This window comes from Sapajus apella, unplaced genomic scaffold (genome assembly GCF_009761245.1).
Source record: "Sapajus apella isolate SASKATOON/1434 unplaced genomic scaffold, GSC_monkey_1.0 scaffold41, whole genome shotgun sequence".
NCBI classification, from domain to species: Eukaryota; Metazoa; Chordata; class Mammalia; order Primates; family Cebidae; genus Sapajus; species Sapajus apella.
This window is the reverse complement of record NW_022436981.1, coordinates 669354-674607: the sequence shown is the minus strand read 5'-3', so window position 1 is coordinate 674607 and position 5254 is coordinate 669354.

The window sequence follows — 5254 nt, the reverse complement described above, 5'->3', positions numbered from 1 at the left end:
TCACTCAAATTCCTTGCACTGATCCACTCAGGACAGAGTCAACCTGGAGAAAAACTGGGATTGTCCCAGCCTGGAAGCAAAAACAACATCTCTTGAGGGGTCCTAACATAGAATTTAAGTCATTAATATAGACTGTAAATGCAATTTCTGTTCTTAGCATTATTTGCTTCCTAACATTATTTGTTTCATGCTGAGCATGGTGGCTCACACCTGTAATCCCAAAACTTTGGGGGGCCAAGTTGGGAGGACAACTTGAGGCCAGGAGTTTGAGAGCAGCCTGGGCAACCTAGCAAGACCCTATCTCTACGAAATAGTTTAAAAATTAGCCAAGCGTGGTGGCCCATGCTTGTAGTCCTAGCTACTTTGGGAGGCTGAGGGAGAAAGGATGACTTAAGCCTACAAGTTCAAGGCTGCAGGCTGTAGTGAGCTATGATTGTATCACTGCACTCTAGCCTGGGTGACAGAATGAGAACCTGAATCTAAAAAAAAAAAAAAAAAAAAAAAAAAAAGGATTGTTTTCTTTGTGCATCATAATTATGAATTTGGAGATCATCGTCACTGAGCGTTAGCAGTGGGAATCTCCATGTATTAATACTTTCAAAGTATTTTTTCTGCAAGGCCAGACATTCTAGAAAACATCATATACTCAGGACCAGATTACTCTAGGAGTATCCTATATCGAGGATCAATTGTAAGTTAGTTTCTAGGCTTGAGGATTCCTTAATTGTATTAACTCAGTTGTGTGCCATTTCTCTGTCTATAATTTTTGTTTGTTTGTTTCGAGATGGAGTCTCACTTTGTTGCCCTGGTTGGAGTGCATTGGTGTGATCTTGGCTCACTGCAACCTCTGCCTCCTGGGTTCAAGCGATTCTCCTGCCCCTCAGCTTCCCAAGTAGCTGGGATTAGATGCATTGGTGGTATAGTGGTGAGCATAGCTACCTTTCAAGTAGCTAGGATTACAGACATGTGCCATCACACCTGGCTAATTTTTGTATTTTTAGTAGAGATGGGGTTTTACCATGTTGGTCAGGCTGGTCTTGAACTCCTGACCTCAGGTGATCCACCTGTCTCAGCCTCCCAAAGTGCTGGAATTACAGGTGTGAGCCGCTGCACTGGCCTGTCTATAAATTTTTAAGGAGAATTCTTTTTCCTACTCAGAGTCAAGGTAAAAAGCTTCTTTGTCATTTTTCTATGCCAGTTGGTGGTTTTTTTTTCCTAGTCTACCTTTTCACTGATACTACATTCCTTTGAAAGCCCTGCCTTTATGTAGGGGATCTCAATTTCAATTCTAATGTTTCTTTGACCCAGGGTCTTGTTTTCTCTTCCCATGGGGGCATTAAAAACTAAGCCCCAACTTCCAGTTAAATGTGGCGGATTGAATACCTCATGACAGCAAAGGGAGAAAAAAAGAACAGAAGAGAAGATGACAGCACCAAAATCTGGTGGAAAGCAAGTGGTTGAGAAGTAACTAACAGAATGCTGAAACCTAGGCTAGCAATAGAGGCGTCAAGCTAATTAATATGCAGAATCCTGAAAGACTTAAACATTTGAGGCACCACGTAACTCTGAAAGTGGGTAAAGATGATGCTAAAAGCAAGCTTATCGTTAGAAAGTCTGTATAGCAAGAAGTTAGATTTCCTCATTTCCTTCTCTGGAAGAAGACTGGAGCTTTACCCTCTAGACTGGCTACACTTGAAGGCCTTTTGATTGGGAGATATCAGACACAGCTGAGGACAAGGATACCGCACTGCATTCAAGAGAGGTGAATCAAAGTCTACAAACTGAACGGGGATAACCTAGCCTGTTTCCCCATTTGGCTCTGAGAGCCTTAGTGGCCAGGCTTATATCTCCCAGGCAAGAGTTTGGGAGGATCTTTTCCAGAGAGGTAGACTATCCCCCACCACCCCTCCCCAAATCTGTGGAGGGTAAGACCCCAACAAAATGGTATAGTCAGTTTACCCCACCCATGCATAAAACTTCTAATCATATTTTTAGTAAGCCATTCTTAAATATGAATAGGCAGGCAGTTGTGTACAGATATTTGAGCAAAGCCTATGAAAGAGAGACTAAAACAAAAATGACCAAGGAAGAAACAGACACAAGTCAGAAAGTTGGGAAGAAATTTTACAAATGTTAATGAAATTATTGGAGGAGATAAGCAAGGATTTTATATCCAAGAAAGAAGTAGAGGAGGCTAGGGAAAAAAAAACCTTTTTTTTTTTTTTGAGAATAAGTTTTGCTCTGTCACCAAGAACTTTCATTCAATATTTTAAAAAAATTTTGTTTGGAGATGGAGCCTCATTCTGTCACCCAGGCTGCACTGCAACCTCCACTTCCCAGGTTCAAGTGATTCTCCACTTCCCTTCCCAGGTTCAAGTGATTCTCCACTTCCCTTCCCAGGTTCAAGTGATTCTCCACTTCCCTTCCCAGGTTCAAGTGATTCTCCTGTCTCAGCCTCCTGATTAGCTGTGATTACAGGCAACTGCCACCACATCCAACTATTTTTCTTTTTTTTTTAAGTAGAGACAGGGCTTCACTATCTTGGCCAGGCTGGTCTGGAGCTCCTGACCTCAAGTGATCTGCCCGCATTGGCCTCCCAAAGTGCTGGGATTACAGGTGTGAGCCACTGTGCTCGGCCATCATTCAGTATTATTTAAATCACCTGAAACATTGGAAAGAGCCACTGAATTAATTAATAAGGTTAAATACATTATAATGCATTCATATAATGGAATACAATGCAGCCATTAAAAATAATGAAGCATTGGCCAGGCACAGTGGCTCTTGCCTGCAATCCCAGCACTTTGGGAGGCTGAGGCAGGCAGACAGCCTGAGGTCAGGAGTTGGAGACCAGGCTGTCTGACATGGTGAAACCCTGTCTCTACGAAAAATATAAAAATTAGCCAGGTGTGGTGGCACATGCCTGTAATCCCAGCTACTTGGGAGGCTGAGGTAGGAGAATTGCTTGAACCCAGGAGGCAGAGGTTGTGGTGAGCCAAGATCACACCATTGTATTCCAGCCTGGGCAACAAGAACAAAATTCCATCTCAAAAAAAAAAATAAATAAAATCTATCTTTCTAGATTTTGTGATGTCTATGATATTTTTGTTAGCTTTTAAAAATTTGTGTAATTTGTTGTGATTTCCTTTCTCATTGTAAATAAATATTCATTTTCATACCAAATGTCATATTTGCAATTTTCTATTTTACTTTTAAAAAGAGGATCCTCAAACTGTATAAGCTTCAGGCCCCACAAGACCTAGATCCATTCCTGCCTGATACACAGCTGACATTCTCAAAGCTCTTTTCACTTTCACTTTGGAATTTCCAGTCTCCATATCCTTAAGATTCCCTTCATCCCTCCTGTGTTGAAGCTTTAGTTTACTTGATCCTGTGTCTCCTTGGCTTCCTCATTCTTGAATTCATCCTTCTTTTGGTGGGTCATATATTCCAATAGCTTCCCAAGAAAGGTTACATAAGAAATTCATTTTTGAATTTCTTGCAATCATGCAGTGATTTTTATTCTGTTCTCCCACTTGATTGTTTGCCTGAGTATAGAATTCTAGGTTGAAAATAATTTTCCTCCAGAATTTTGAAGGCATTTCCCAATTGTCTTCTGGCTTCCAGTATTGCTATTGAGAAATCTAAAGATATTCTGATTTCTGATCTTTTATTTGTGATCTTTTTTTTTTAATCTCTAGAAACATAAAGATCTTTTTATCCCTAGAGTTCTGAAATTTCATGATAATGTGATTTGATGTGAGTTAATTTCCATCTGTTAGTTATGGGTACTAAGTGGGCCCTTTCAATCTGAAAACCTATGTTTTTAAGGTTATGGAAATTTTAAAGAATTAATTTTAAAAACAATGTTCTCTGTTTTTCTCTTTTCTGTCTTCCTCGAACTCCCAGGCTAGTCTTCTATTTTTTTTTTCTCTTCTATTTCCACTTCTTGGTCTCTTTTTCTGGGAAATATCCTGGACTCTATCATCAATCCTTTTAATGAGCTTTTCACCTTTTCTTTGCATTCTTAGTCTCTAAGAACTCAGTTTTTTTCATTGACTATTTTCTGAAACAATATATTTTTCTTATTTTAAAGTTTCAATATCTTAACTCTGAATATTTCAAATATAGGTGTGGAGATTTTTTTTGTGTGGTGGTGGTGGTGTTGTGTTGTCGAAGTTTTCTTCTCTCCTGTAAAGTTTCTGTTTCATTCAGGTTTCTTTTTTTTCTGTTAGTTTTGGTCTCTGTCTTTCACATCAGAGACTGCAATCTGTTGTTGGTTCATTTTTAAGAATGAGAAACTAACAACCTGATGAAATACTCTGAAATCATAGGTAGAGCTTATCAATTATGTCCTGTGGGATAATCTGTCTGGAATGTTTCATCGGGAAATCTATAGCGCCAACATCTTTTGGTCTTTTCTCTTGGCCTAGTCAGATTTCTCAGAGGAGATACTTAGTCTTCTGCCTTTACGGTAAAATTGTCCTATCTTTTCCCACTATTCGAAAAGTAATCGAATATGGCACCCACTGTAAGAATCTGCATGAACAGAATTCCCAGGCTCCCAAGTTGAGTCAGTTAAATAAACTTACTGTAGACTACAAGTGGTGAATGTGTTCATTTTTTTTTTAACTACTAAAAGGTCAGTAATTGATAAAATTGATAACAGTCATTTAGGATTTTTACTCACCAATTCATATTGGTATTTGTTTCCATCAATTGCTTTTGCCAATGGTTAATAGTTAAACTCTTCCATAGTTGAATTTACATCTATATGGTCTGCAAATACTATATAATTGAGTGTTAATTAGAATTGATTGAGTGTGCCCATTCTCTATACACATTCCAGTCTGCTCCTTTTGGTTTCAGTCTGCCCATAAGTGCTGCATGAAGGGTCTCCTAGAGCTGTAGCTTGTGTTGCTCCCCATTGGAGGGAATAACCCCATGCTTGTTGAAACAGGATCAGGCTGGGCATGATGGCTCATGCCTGTAATCCCAGCACTTTGGGAGGCAGAAATGGGAGTATCACCTGAGGTCAGGGGTTCGAGACCAGCCTGGCCAACATGGTGAAACTCCATCTCTATCAAAACATGAACGCACGCACACACACACACACACACACAAGCTGTGTGGGGCAGTACATGCCTGCAATCCCAGCTACTCGGGAGGCCAAGGCAGGAGAATAGCCTGAACCCAGGAGGTGGAGATTGCAGTGAGTCAAGATCACACCACTGCACTCCAGACTGGGTGACAG